At 45.6% G+C, this 15,256-nt stretch overlaps 1 protein-coding gene across 1 annotated transcript in view; it reads right to left on the reverse strand.

The window, feature by feature from the left end:
* Positions 1-15,036, reverse strand: part of tshz2 (teashirt zinc finger homeobox 2) — a 51,182-nt gene extending 36,146 nt beyond the window's left edge. The window contains exons 1-3 of the mRNA XM_058051952.2: positions 14,828-15,036; positions 14,525-14,592; positions 9,482-9,691 (exon numbers count right to left, since the gene is read on the reverse strand). The gene's annotated coding sequence lies outside the window, so the exon portion shown is untranslated. The remainder of the gene's footprint in view (positions 1-9,481; positions 9,692-14,524; positions 14,593-14,827) is intronic.
* Positions 15,037-15,256: the final 220 nt, after the last annotated feature.

Genomic DNA, 15,256 nt, shown 5'->3' on the forward strand with positions numbered 1-15,256 from the left:
AACCCGACCGCCCAGCGACGCTTCTAGCTCGCTAAGTACATTCTATGAACGAGTCTCAAACGTGCTGTGGCCCGAGCAGCACTTGATTTACCCGTGAGTCAGTGAAACAAGTACTCCTGAATCACTGAAACTCAAGTATTCCGCAAGCACCCGTGAGTCAGTGAAACTCCGGTCTTTGTTGAGCACTCGTGAGTCACGGCTCTTCATGAAGTACCCGTGAGTCAGTGAAGCTTGAGTCTTCATGGAGCACCCGTGAGTCAGTGAAACTCCGGTCTTTGTTGAGCACTCGTGAGTCACGGCTCTTTGTGAAGTACCGTGAGTCAGTGAAACTCCGGTCTTTGTGAGCGCCCTTGAGACGCGGCTCTTCGTGAAGTACCCATGAATAAGTGAAACTTGAGTTTTTGTTAAGCACTCGCGAGTCACGGCTCTTCGTGAAGTACCATGAGTCAGTGAAACTCCGGTCTTTGTGAGCGCCCTTGAGTCGCGGCTCTTCGTGAAGTACCCATGAATAAGTGAAACTTGAGTTTTTGTTAAGCACTCGCGAGTCACGGCTCTTTGTGAAGTACCCGTGAGTCAGTGAAGCTGGAGTCTTCATTGAGCACCCGTGAGTCGCGAGCACAACAGCGCCAAAACGTCCCAGAGAATTTATGGCCATCTGCAGGACTAGTGCGGGCCTTGGCGGAGGTGCCATAATTCAAGGCATGTTAGCACGCCGCTCGTTAGCATGACCGATGGCAGCGCCTGGCACCGCACCCCGCAGGTGGTACGCTACCTGGCGCCCGGCTCCATTTTTTATGGAAGATGACGGTGGTGGACGGCGTCATCAGAGGACAGAAGGTGCGTTTCCCTGCACTGCATCGGAGCCAAGATGGCCGACAACCCCCTCCTTTGGTTTTTCCTCTCTCACCGCTCCGTCTCCTGTCCCTCTTCTTTATTGCCCCGTACAGCAAAGCACCATTACTGATCCCTTCCAAAGCACAAACTAAAAATCTATCCCGGTGTCATTTGCCGCGCCGTGCCATCTATCATCGGGCGGCGAGGGGTGGGGGGGTCTGGCAGCGTCTCCGTACAAGAGGGGAGGTGCTGGAACAGGAGGCAGAGTCAAGGACTTCCACGCGCAACAAAAAAAAACTTGTCACAATTATTTATGGCTCTTGCTGGGACACATAATAGGACACATCAAAGTGTGTGTGTGCGTGTGAGTGCGTGTGTGTGTGCGTGCGTGTGTGTGTGTGCGTGGAAGTGGGTCACAGGCATCTCTTGCCTTACACATACAATTTCCAAGACAATGGCGGAGCAGTGGGAGAAAGTGACAGTGACAAATACAGCAGCCCCCACACAAAGCCGGGCCGGGCTGTTACATGACTGATTGCACCAATAATCATGCGGCGATGGCGTGTGTGTGTGTGTGTGCGTGTGTGTGAGCGTGCGTGTGCGTGCGTGTGGAGCAGAGGTGGCAGGACGACGGGTGGAGAGGTTCTAACAGGCCCCCCCCATCATCCATCTCCTACTTCCTCCCCTCAGATGAGCTGCTGCTAAATGACTGTCACTCCCCACCGCACTCTCGTACCCTGCGGTGTTCCTAATTGGGGAGGGGGTCACCCACGAGCCGTTTTGCCCCCACCGACCTCTCACAGCCTGACCTTTCTTAAAGCGGTCAGTCTGGTGGGATCGGGGGCAGATAGTCCCATGAAATGACTTTCCTCTTTTGTGAAAACGACACATTTTGGAACAGTTTTGGTTAGCGGTGACATTTTCTAACAGTTTTGGTTAGCGGTGATATTTTGGAACAGTTTTGGTTAGCGGTGACATTTTCTAACACTTTTGGTTAGCGGTGACATTTTCTAACACTTTTGGTTAGCGGTGACATTTTCTAACACTTTTGGTTAGCGGTGACATTTTCTAACACTTTTGGTTAGCGGTGACATTTTCTAACAGTTTTGGTTAGCGGTGACATTTTCTAACATTTTTGGTTAGCGGTGACATTTTCTAACATTTTTGGTTAGCGGTGACATTTTCTAACATTTTTGGTTAGCGGTGACATTTTCTGACAGTTTTGGTTAGCGGTGATATTTTGGAACAGTTTTGGTTAGCGGTGACATTTTCTAACACTTTTGGTTAGCGGTGATATTTTGGAACAGTTTTGGTTAGCGGTGACATTTTCTAACAGTTTTGGTTAGCGGTGACATTTTCTAACACTTTTGGTTAGCGGTGATATTTTCTAACAGTTTTGGTTAGCGGTGATATTTTCTAACACTTTTGGTTAGCGGTGATATTTTCTAACACTTTTGGTTAGCGGTGATATTTTGGAACAGTTTTGGTTAGCGGTGACATTTTCTAACAGTTTTGGTTAGCGGTGATATTTTGGAACAGTTTTGGTTAGCGGTGACATTTTCTAACAGTTTTGGTTAGCGGTGACATTTTCTAACAGTTTTGGTTAGCGGTGACATTTTCTAACACTTTTGGTTAGCGGTGATATTTTGGAACAGTTTTGGTTAGCGGTGACATTTTCTAACACTTTTGGTTAGCGGTGATATTTTGGAACAGTTTTGGTTAGCGGTGACATTTTCTAACAGTTTTGGTTAGCGGTGATATTTTGGAACAGTTTTGGTTAGCGGTGACATTTTCTAACAGTTTTGGTTAGCGGTGATATTTTGGAACAGTTTTGGTTAGCGGTGACATTTTCTAACAGTTTTGGTTAGCGGTGATATTTTGGAACAGTTTTGGTTAGCGGTGACATTTTCTAACAGTTTTGGTTAGCGGTGACATTTTCTAACAGTTTTGGTTAGCGGTGATATTTTGGAACAGTTTTGGTTAGCGGTGACATTTTCTAACAGTTTTGGTTAGCGGTGACATTTTCTAACAGTTTTGGTTAGCGGTGATATTTTGGAACAGTTTTGGTTAGCGGTGACATTTTCCAACAGTTTTGGTTAGCGGTGATATTTTGGAACAGTTTTGGTTAGCGGTGACATTTTCTAACAGTTTTGGTTAGCGGTGACATTTTCTAACAGTTTTGGTTAGCGGTGATATTTTCTAACATTTTTGGTTAGCGGTGACATTTTCTAACATTTTTGGTTAGGGTTAGGGTTTCTGACAGTTTTGGTTAGCGGTGACATTTTCTAACATTTTTGGTTAGGGTTAGGGTTAGGGTTAGGGTTTCTGACAGTTTTGGTTAGCGGTGACATTTTCCAACAGTTTTGGTTAGCGGTGACATTTTCTAACACTTTTGGTTAGCGGTGACATTTTCTAACACTTTTGGTTAGCGGTGACATTTTCTAACAGTTTTGGTTAGCGGTGACATTTTCTAACATTTTTGGTTAGCGGTGACATTTTCTAACATTTTTGGTTAGCGGTGACATTTTCTAACATTTTTGGTTAGCGGTGACATTTTCTGACAGTTTTGGTTAGCGGTGATATTTTGGAACAGTTTTGGTTAGCGGTGACATTTTCTAACACTTTTGGTTAGCGGTGATATTTTGGAACAGTTTTGGTTAGCGGTGACATTTTCTAACAGTTTTGGTTAGCGGTGACATTTTCTAACACTTTTGGTTAGCGGTGATATTTTCTAACAGTTTTGGTTAGCGGTGATATTTTCTAACACTTTTGGTTAGCGGTGATATTTTCTAACACTTTTGGTTAGCGGTGATATTTTGGAACAGTTTTGGTTAGCGGTGACATTTTCTAACAGTTTTGGTTAGCGGTGATATTTTGGAACAGTTTTGGTTAGCGGTGACATTTTCTAACAGTTTTGGTTAGCGGTGACATTTTCTAACAGTTTTGGTTAGCGGTGACATTTTCTAACACTTTTGGTTAGCGGTGATATTTTGGAACAGTTTTGGTTAGCGGTGACATTTTCTAACACTTTTGGTTAGCGGTGATATTTTGGAACAGTTTTGGTTAGCGGTGACATTTTCTAACAGTTTTGGTTAGCGGTGATATTTTGGAACAGTTTTGGTTAGCGGTGACATTTTCTAACAGTTTTGGTTAGCGGTGATATTTTGGAACAGTTTTGGTTAGCGGTGACATTTTCTAACAGTTTTGGTTAGCGGTGATATTTTGGAACAGTTTTGGTTAGCGGTGACATTTTCTAACAGTTTTGGTTAGCGGTGACATTTTCTAACAGTTTTGGTTAGCGGTGATATTTTGGAACAGTTTTGGTTAGCGGTGACATTTTCTAACAGTTTTGGTTAGCGGTGACATTTTCTAACAGTTTTGGTTAGCGGTGATATTTTGGAACAGTTTTGGTTAGCGGTGACATTTTCCAACAGTTTTGGTTAGCGGTGATATTTTGGAACAGTTTTGGTTAGCGGTGACATTTTCTAACAGTTTTGGTTAGCGGTGACATTTTCTAACAGTTTTGGTTAGCGGTGATATTTTCTAACATTTTTGGTTAGCGGTGACATTTTCTAACATTTTTGGTTAGGGTTAGGGTTTCTGACAGTTTTGGTTAGCGGTGACATTTTCTAACATTTTTGGTTAGGGTTAGGGTTAGGGTTAGGGTTTCTGACAGTTTTGGTTAGCGGTGACATTTTCCAACAGTTTTGGTTAGCGGTGATATTTTGGAACAGTTTTGGTTAGCGGTGACATTTTCTAACAGTTTTGGTTAGCGGTGACATTTTCTAACAGTTTTGGTTAGCGGTGATATTTTCTAACATTTTTGGTTAGCGGTGACATTTTCTAACATTTTTGGTTAGGGTTAGGGTTTCTGACAGTTTTGGTTAGCGGTGACATTTTCTAACATTTTTGGTTAGGGTTAGGGTTAGGGTTAGGGTTTCTGACAGTTTTGGTTAGCGGTGACATTTTCTGACAGTTTTGGTTAGCGGTGATATTTTGGAACATTTTTGGTTAGCGGTAGAACAGGAAATGGGCGTAACGTAGGTGGCACACACGTGTCCATCCTGGCTGCTCAGAACAATATGGCTCCAGAGACCATCAATAATGTACGGCGGGTCATCAATAGGACTCCAGGGATGGCAATGATAAAAGTGTGATGATAATCATAGAACGGGAAACCAAAATGTCAGCCACAGAGGACCAGCCAGGACATCTCCCGTGTTGTGTTAGCACTAGCTTTGGCGGTGGGCCTTGCTTATTTAAAGGACAGGGAGGCGCCCTAGAGTTAGCCAATTATCTCTTAGCGTAGCTTTAAGTGGGTTGCCAGATGAGCACTTGGGGCTTCCAGCAGATTGTGCTCAGCTCCGACTGGACTGCAGTGGCCGCAGCCTCACTTGACACAATGACGCAGAGCGATGCTGCCCCCAAAAATGGGGACGGGGGGGATTTCTGATGAATCACATGACAAGGAGGAAGCGTTTAAGTGGACGCTGCGGCGTGATCGTTTTCTAGCAGTGCAGAGGGTGAGCGTGTGACGAGCCTCGTGCTGACTCGGCGCTCCATTTCAAAAACGTCAAAGGTGCTACACGCACACGCACACACACACACGTGCACACACACACGTGCACACACACAGACCACTTTATCTGGCCACATGTTACACGACCATGGTCCTAAATCCACAGTATCCATCAGCCTGGATCTGCTCTGGGATCTATCTAGGAAATCCCTGATGACAAACGATGTCTGCACCGCTTTGCTATCCAAGCTAGCGCTAAAGGCCCGCCCATCTGCGCTCGTCACACGTTCAAACCCCCCCCACCAGCAAACTAGTGAGTTGACTATGTTCACTGTGGGCTTCATTGCAAAAAATACATGAGTAAACACAATCAGTCAATAAAAAGTCATTCTTCATAAACTACTTACATCATGCAGACACCCCCCCACCCCCTCCCCCCGCACAGGAAGTTGCACGTGATTCCACTGACGACATGACAGGCTACTCTGGATTAGCATCCATTCATCTTTTCATTCACTGGGGGGGGGCTGCAGGGAGGAGGGACACCTGGCTACCCCCCCCCCCCAACTACTACTACTCACTCCTACTGCACTACTACCTACAGTACTTGCTTCTTTCTCCTGTCACATAGAGGATCTTTGACTAGTGTTTTACTTTCGTAGGTTTTTAAAAACAGCAGAGCATTCCTGTCATATAAAGGATCTTTGACTTGCAGGGTTTTTTTCCCAGTAGGTTTGTAAAAGCAGCACAGCACTCCTGTCATATAAAGGATCTTTGGCTAGCGTTTACTTTTCAGTCACTTTTTGCAAACAGCAGAGCATCTTTCATTTAGAGGATCTTTGACTTTTTTTGCAACTCGCATTCTGTGGGGCTATCCTGACGCCGCCCCACGTGAGAATGTGGGACAATGTGATGGTAACCATAGAAGAGGGAATGCAAGCATGAGCTAGCGGTGCATCATCAGGCCAGGCGTGCCGTAAAGACGTCTACACGCTAACGCTGAAGTATGGAAAGTGTAATAAATACATTTGGGATTTGAACAAAAGGAACAATCATTTAAAACAACATAAGTTAGCATCATCAGCTAACGTGACATGCTAACAGTGTTGCTAACTTCAACACCTTCGAGTGCTTTGAAAAGTGACGTGGTATTTATTCAGACGAGTCAAGTTGCTTTTGCCAGCAGGGGGCGACGAGTGGCAGGGGTGGTCGTCTCTTAGCGCGCGAGCGTGTGATCAATATGCTAACTGGAGGAAGGCTTCAAATGAGGGCGGCGGCTTGACAAAGATGGATAGATTTGCAGCGTCCGTGAAATGTCACTGATTCAGCGGCGGGTGTCACCTCGCGATCGCTGGGCCGTGTGATACGCCTGACACATCAGATGTTGGGGAAGGGGGCGGGGGCCGGGCGGTGGGCTAGCGGCAGCCAAGTGGCGCCGTGCCACACTACCTTCCTGTCACGGCAGACGGATGACAACGACCACCGGCGCACTGGGACGGGCTAAAAATCTGCCGCAATTAAAAACAAAAAAACAGATGAGTTGCAATCTGCGTCGGCGGGGGGGAAGGCGGGGGCGGCGGGGACGGCGGCGTGGGAGGTTTTTGCGTCGGCTTGCGACTGAAGGTTAAATCGTTAAGTCCGCGAGAGGTCGTGAGGCAATGGAAACGAAGACTTCACTTGGTTGAAATGCTACCATGCTACCTAAGTACTACCCAAGTACTACCCAAGTACTCGCTACGTACTGGACTACCTGATATTAATATCAGAGCTGCTACCGCAGGAGAAATGTTCAAGTCCCAACTTGGGACTTGTTTCTACACTTTAGCATTTCGTTGAAAATATTCCCTGCCTGACTGCCGTCCTTCACTCTCGCTCCCTCTGTATTCCCCGCCCCCGTTGGGGCCCCCATCTGCGGTCCCTTCTCAAGCTTTCCTTTTCCCTAATGGGTTTGAGTTTTTCCTAGCCCTTTTGTGATCAAGGGCTATATAAATAAACTTGACTTGACCACACTTGACTTGGCATCGGGGCAGCCAGGCCAGGCAGGGCCCCACCTGGTCCAGGAGGTGGTGCCGTTTGCCCTCCTGATACAACGTAGAGTAGGTGTGAATTTTATCAGGATACAGAGTGGGAGCCAAAACACGGGAGAAATGACAGCTTACTTTGTCTGCTAGCTAAAATGCATGAAAGTTGTCCGGAATGTTTTCCAAATGGAATGATGAAATGAGTAGAAGAGGATAATACTGCTGTCATGTGACACTTTGACCCTGGAACAGATGATTCCCCTTCCGTTCCTTCGCCGGCCGCGTCGGAGGAGCGCCCGTATCCGTCCCACCATCGTTTATCAGGGTGTACTATTTTTAACGGGAGCCTCCCTTTGTCAAATCTAACGAGGGAATAGCTCTCTGCCCCCCCGCCGCCATAACTCATCCCACTGACCTTTTGAGGGGGGAATTAGGGCACGTTCAGGTGCTGGGGTGCGGGGGGGGGGTGCTGGTTCCATTAGCATTTTTAAAAAGCGCTACGTGTGTAAAGAAAAAAAGAAAAAGCCTGAGTCTTTCATTAATGGAGCTATGAACTTTAGCGTGTTGGCTAAATGATGAAATATGATTCCACCAAGTATTAGCATGGGGGGGGGGGCGGGGGGGCTTTGTCTACCGGGAGCAAACATGGAAACCGAATTTGTTTCCACTTTTCACCTCACCTGCAATATTTGAAAAGATGACGTTTTACTACGTTTTACTACGTTTTACTACCTAATACTAATACTTCCTAATACACACCAGGCCAGGAAATGAATGGCAGATTACCATTACCATATTACCATATCACCATAACCATATTACATTACTATATCACCATATTACCACACCACAATATTACCATTACCAATTACCATATTGCCTCATTATCATGTTGGCATATTATCATATTACCATATTACCATTATCATATTACCACATCATATTACCATAACCATATTAGCCTTACATATTACCATAATACCACACCAAATTGTCATAGGTATGAATGTGAGTGTGAATGGTTGTTTGTCTATATGTGCCCTGGGATTGGCTGGCCACCAGTCCAGGGTGGACCCCGCCTCTCGCCCAAAGACAGCTGGGATAGGCTCCAGCACCCCCACCCTGGTGAGGATAATGGATGGATGACATTTTTAATGGAAAGGTTTTTTCCTGATTGTCAATGAACAGCAACACCTTTGTAATTTATAGTATTTGTAATACAGTATTTTTTGATCAGGTACTCGCATATTGCATAATATTTGCATATTTTTGAATCCCATAATTGTTATCATTGAAGTGGAACCTTTCTGTCCTGATGCACTAAGTACGTAGTAGTCTATTTCTGTATTAACGGTGCAGGATGAAGACCAGCAGCCCCAGCGTTGCGGTCCAGTATTTGGTGAGACTAGGATGAAGCAGCATCTCCACGAGGCCGTGGAAGCCAAGGAGTGAAAAAGGCAGGTAATAACTCTTTATCATTCCACTCCAATTCAACAGCGACCTCCTTCAGGGAAATTAGGCATCCTCCGCCCCGCGTGTGGCGAGGAGCATATGAAAGAAATCATAGCGGGACATCCAGGCCTCACGCTCGCCTCTCTATTTTGGAGTCTTCTAAATAATTCATCCATAAAACAAAACACAACAAATACCTGGAGACGTACAAAGAAAGCGAGAGCGACTTTCCTGCCGCCCAAATTGAAGCAATAGTCTGATATTAAGGCGGGAGGAGCACAAACACCGCCGCAAATTACAAAAATACCAGCGGGAGCCACGCCGCTATCGCACACAGAGGCCACAAAATACTAGCCAAAGCTCTGCTTTCATTTTGGCGGTCCGTGCTGGCTGGCGCCGGATGACGGTGGACGACGCTGGACGACGCCCGTCACACGCTCACGTGAGCACGCGTACCCAGGGAACGACTATTTGACCGGCCTAATGCGTCCTCAAGTGGATCCCGTCAGATGTTTAAGGAGAATTCAGTCAGAATATTAGCACCAAAAGTCCCCGGCATGAAATCAAATCCAGCATCTTCAAGTGGTGTGGCTTTACGGTGCCTGCTGGTCTTGGGTGACCCGCCCACTTCATCCCGTCAGCGTCCATGACTTACCCGTCCTGGAGTGGAGCCGCCGTTCATGTCCCCTTGACGGATCCGCTTACACGTCCCCTCTTTACTGGAAAACGCGGCAGATGGGCGAAAGGCGATCTTTTGGGTGGCCTGGAGGCGCCGCACGACGACCCTCATGGCTCAGGCGGGGCGGGGCCCAGACGGCGGCGCCGGGGAGCCGAGACGCGTCCCGGTCCAAGCTGCTTCTTCTTTCTTTACGTACGCACCAACCAAAGGACATGTGACATTTTAGTGAGGATCCGGATAAAGGTGTGCATAGCTGATCATACACATTTGAAAGTAAGGGATTTGATATTATGCATTATTAGATTATTAGATTATATATATATAGTCATTTTACCAATTGGAGAATGACATTGCAGCAGCTCCATTTTCACTACAAAATATGGACATTATGTTGAAGAATAAATCATAAATAAAGAAGGATATACATTGTGGAGGACCATTGGTTGCCATGGTTACAAACTGGACCTTTCCTAGAGCCATCATAGGAAAGACAGTTTTTAGTCTCTTAGTCCGTGCCCTGATGTCCTGATACGTCTGTATCGCCTCCCAGAAACTAGTGGGGGGGGGGGGGGGGGGGTGATGGGATGGGGGCTATGCTGACGTCAGAAGGCAGAATATTACCTTCAAAAGTCCTCATTTTATCATCAAATGTTGGAATATTACAACCAAAAGCCCTCATTTCACATATGTACTAGTACATATATTGTAGGATATGTACTGGCATATGTACTAGTACATATATTGTAGGATATGTACTGGCATATGTACTAGTACATATATTGTAGGATATGTACTGGCATATGTACTAGTACATATATTGTAGGATATGTACTGGCATATGTACTAGTACATATATTGTAGGATATGTACTGGCATATGTACTAGTACATATATTGTAGGATATGTACTGGCATATGTACTAGTACATATATTGTAGGATATGTACTGGCATATGTACTAGTATATTGTAGGATTTGGGATACGTACTAGTACACATATTGTAGGATTTGGGATACGTACTAGTACACATATTGTAGGATTTGGGATACGTACTAGTACACATATTGTAGGATTTGGGATACGTACTAGTATATTGTAGGATTTGGGATACGTACTAGTATATTGTAGGATTTGGGATACGTACTAGCATATTGTAGGATTTGGGATACGTACTAGCATATTGTAGGATTTGGGATACGTACTAGCATATTGTAGGATTTGGGATACGTACTAGTATATTGTAGGATTTGGGATACGTACTAGTATATTGTAGGATTTGGGATACGTACTAGTATATTGTAGGATTTGGGGTACGTACTAGTATATTGTAGGATTTGGGGTACGTACTAGTATATTGTAGGATTTGGGATACGTACTAGTATATTGTAGGATTTGGGGTACGTACTAGTATATTGTAGGATTTGGGGTACGTACTAGTATATTGTAGGATTTGGGGTACGTACTAGTATATTGTAGGATTTGGGGTACGTACTAGTATATTGTAGGATTTGGGGTACGTACTAGTATATTGTAGGATTTGGGGTACGTACTAGTATATTGTAGGATTTGGGATACGTACTAGTATATTGTAGGATTTGGGATACGTACTAGTATATTGTAGGATTTGGGGTACGTACTAGTATATTGTAGGATTTGGGGTACGTACTAGTATATTGTAGGATTTGGGGTACGTACTAGTATATTGTGGGATTTGGGGTACGTACTAGTATATTGTAGGATTTGGGGTACGTACTAGTATATTGTAGGATTTGGGATACGTACTAGTATACTAGTATATTGTCGGTACATCCCTAACAGTGAATAGAGCCGGGTGAGTGTACTCTGCGCCAACTGGCCAAGCGGTGGGTACGGATACCCATGTGTACTAGTACATACCCCCCCCCCCCCCGTGAGACGGTATGGTATCAAAGATGGCGGGGGGAGCAACACCAATGGTAATAAATGAAAGCGGGGACTCTTTCCGGAAGGTCTTAATGTGTTTTCCTGTGGCCGGCCTCCACATGGCGGTCCTGGGGGAGGACCAGCAACTACTGGGGGGGGGGGGGGGGGGGGGGTAATAGCGTCGATGCGGGCTGCCTTGTTGTTTTGCCCTTCGCCGTACGTATCGGTGCTGCGGTCCCCGGAGGAGCGGGGGGAGCGGGGCTTGGTGGAAGGTGGTGTGAGGGACTTGATATGAAAACAACACTAATGAGAAGCATTTCCACGGCTCGGTTTATTTCCACATGGGGGGGGGGGCACGGCTCACTGCTCGCACGTTTGCATTCATTACGCCGGGCCCCCGGATGGCCCGCTGATATATTACACACAAACAGCGCCTATAATTGCCTTTTTTACCCCCACCCTGCATTATTAGCCATGCGTGCTGCTTTAAGAGCACCACTCCAGCAAAACCACCATGCTGGAATCGAACACCATCATGATGTCATATTTCTACCTGCTGAAATCATCAATGAGGTTTTTTCCACCTTTTCTCATTAGATGACAGAACTTTGATCTCTTGTAACAATTTGGCTTTCTGCTAAAATCACACGTCATTTTTCCACCTTTGCTGTTTGTCAGGGATTTTTCTGGTTTTCTTCCATCACTTCTCATTAAAGGGGGCCTACGACGCTCATTTTAGGGCCCTTTGGATTGAGTTGGGGACTCCTGTAGAGCAGCTACACACAATAACCCACAGTGGCTGTAGGAGTTGCTAAGAAAGGAATAACGTCCTGGAGAGACGTGGATCAACTGGGAGTGGGGAAGCCGTGCGTGGGCATGCCCTGCATGGTTGAGCGGGAGAACACGCATTCCGACTCCCTGTGAAGGTCGTACAGGTGGGTCCCTTGGGAATGACTTCCTGTTCCTGGTCATACGACGCCGTTATTCTCCAAGAATGCCAGCATTTCCTGTCGTCATCGTTTGCCTCCATTCTTGTCAAATGAATCATTTAGTCTTCCAGTAACAAATGGAGCATTTAGAATGCGGCGTGGTCAGGGCCACACTTTGGACACCCCATCGACACAGCATCCCACACCCTGGCCGTCCCGTCCCCATACCGAGCAGTCCCTCCATGTGGAACCTAACATCAGCATCCTTTCTTCTAACAGTTCAGCCTTTTTTGGGGGGGGGGGCAAAGGGGGGGGGGGGGTCTGAGTGCTATTCTGGTTGTTGTTCCTTCCTTTTGAGTGAAAGCTAACCAGTGGAGCTTTTTAAAGGAAGAGCACTCTGCGGGGCCCCCAAACATCCCCGCACGGCGCGTCTCCCGTCGATAAATGACAAGCGGCGGCGGGCGGCTATCATTTCCTCCGCGCCAAATGAACCCTCGCCCGCGTCCATCCATCCGCCGGCAGTCACGGCGTTGGAGAAAGCGTCTCCAAAGTGACATTACTCTCCAGATTGAAACCACTATTTCATTGAGCGGAAAATTGCTATTGAATTTGGAGCTGAATAATTGGGGGCTGTGTTGTCGGGGGGCGGGGGGCGGGGGGCAGGGGGTGAAAGGAAAGGGGGGGGAAGAAAAGGCGGAGTTATGTCAGACTGTCACGCTCCAGCCAATGGCGTCGGGAGGCTGAGCGCCATTGTTGGACGGGACATTGTGTGCACGCAGCCGGCAAACGAACGGGAATACAATTTGGCGAAGGACGGCGTTCCCTTTGATTGGATGGAATGAAAGTAAATACGCTGGAAGAATAGGAACACGCCACTTAGTCGTCTTCCAGCCACTCACTGCTTTTCCAATCAATGGAAAAACATACACATTTTATAGAAGCCACGGGTGTCCCATCGCTTTCCAGCAAGGGCCACATAGGGAAAAGGTTATATTTTATAATCATAATCATAATGATAATAATAGTAGTAAAATGTCTTATTTCATCTCATCATGCCCACTATGTTGGCTGACAGTGGAAAGGTAACTGTAGGCTTTTCTTTCATGCCTACAGGGCTCCAATAGGAGTGTAAAGGTGACTATAGGGGTGTTATTTCATGTCTAGAGGGCTCTAATCATGTTAAAAACGCATTTAGAAGGTTGTAAACGGGTTTTCTATGCCTGAGATGTCTTATTTCCCTTTTTATTTCTATTAGATTAGCTAACAGGGGTGTAAAGGTGACTATAGGGGTGTTATTTCATGTCTAGAGGGCTCTAATCATGTTAAAAACGCACTTAGAAGGTTGTAAACAGGTTTTCTATGCCATAAATGTCTTGTTTTCTGCTACTATGTATACTATATGGGGTAATGGTCATGTCAAGGTGACTATAGGGGTGTTATTTCATGTCTAGAGGGCTCTAATCATGTTAAAAACGCATTTAGAAGGTTGTAAATGGGTTTTCTATGCCTGAGATGTCCTATTTCCCTTTTTATTTCTATTAGATTAGCTAACAGGAGTGTAAAGGTGACTATAGGGGTGTTATTTCATGTCTAGAGGGCTCTAATCAGGTTAAAAACGCACTTAGAAGGTTGTAAACAGGTTTTCTATGCCATATATGTCTTGTTTTCTGCTACTATGTCTACTATATGGGGTAATGGTCATGTCAATGTGACTATAGGGGTGTTATTTCATGTCTAGAGGGCTCTAATCATGTTAAAAACGCACTTGGAAGGTTGTAAACAGGTTTTCTACGCCTTAAATGTCTTGTTTTCTGCTACTATGTCTACTATATTGGGTAATGGTCATGTCAATGTGACTATAGGGGTGTTATTTCATGTCTAGAGGGCTCTAATGTTTAAAAAAAACACCCTTAGAAGGACATAAAGAGATTTTCTGCTATTATGTCTACTATATTATGTAATAGGAGTGTAAAGGTGACCACAGGGTTGTTATGTCATGTCTAGAGGTCTCTAATCATGATTAACAAAGTATTCCAAAGGTGGTAAACAAGTTTTCTATGCCTCAAATGTCTTGCATTCACTTATTATGTCTACGATATGTCACACTTGGTTTATCTCTGTTACCTCTCTCAGACTTTACGTCAGGTTTTCATACTCCTATTTCACGGTAACTTGGTGCCTTCCTTACCTGCACTTGGGTCCTTGTCTGCGCATCCTGCCGCTGTCGCCACAAGCACCACACGGCCAGACGTCACACTACATTGGGTAACAGGGGTGTAAAGGTGACAGTAGGGGTGTTATTTCATGTCTACAGGTCTCTAGGTCGTGAAAAGGCTTTTCCACTAACTCCAAAAAAATAATAACTCCAATAATAAAACTTAAAAACGCCTCTTCATTACACGTTAATATAATATCACATTCGCCATGAGACATTTGCAATAACAGCCCATTTCCCAAGCACTGAAAACTGCTACCTCCATCTCATCCTGACCTGAACATGGCGGACGTCAGGCTGACATTAGCCGTTCATGCTAGCTGACCACAGCATTAAAGTGGATCTTCGACGTGACTGAAGTGGAATTCAGCGCCTTGAACTAACAAGCAATATCAAATATATATTATTAAAAGGCACGCTATTCACACACAACACCACCTGGAAGTTTAAATATGTACTCAATCGTCGGCGTCGCCACGTCATATTCGCTCTGCTGCTACCGTAAAATAAGCCTCTCAAGAGGCTACTGTCGCCGCTGCTGCCGCCCTGTGGCGAAGGCGAGTATTGCAGCCCCGCGTCGGCAGATTGGCTCCTTGCTCAGGATGAATAAGCACGGATTCAATATGAATATTTCAAGCAACAAATGACAACATGTCCAAGGTGTCCAAGGTGTACAAGGTGTCCAAGGTGTCCAAGGTGTCCAAA

The sequence above is a fragment of the Doryrhamphus excisus genome, linkage group LG15 (genome assembly GCF_037039965.1).
Source record: "Doryrhamphus excisus strain RoL-2023G ecotype Guam linkage group LG15, RoL_Dexc_Guam_v1.1, whole genome shotgun sequence".
Classification (NCBI taxonomy): domain Eukaryota; kingdom Metazoa; phylum Chordata; class Actinopteri; order Syngnathiformes; family Syngnathidae; genus Doryrhamphus; species Doryrhamphus excisus.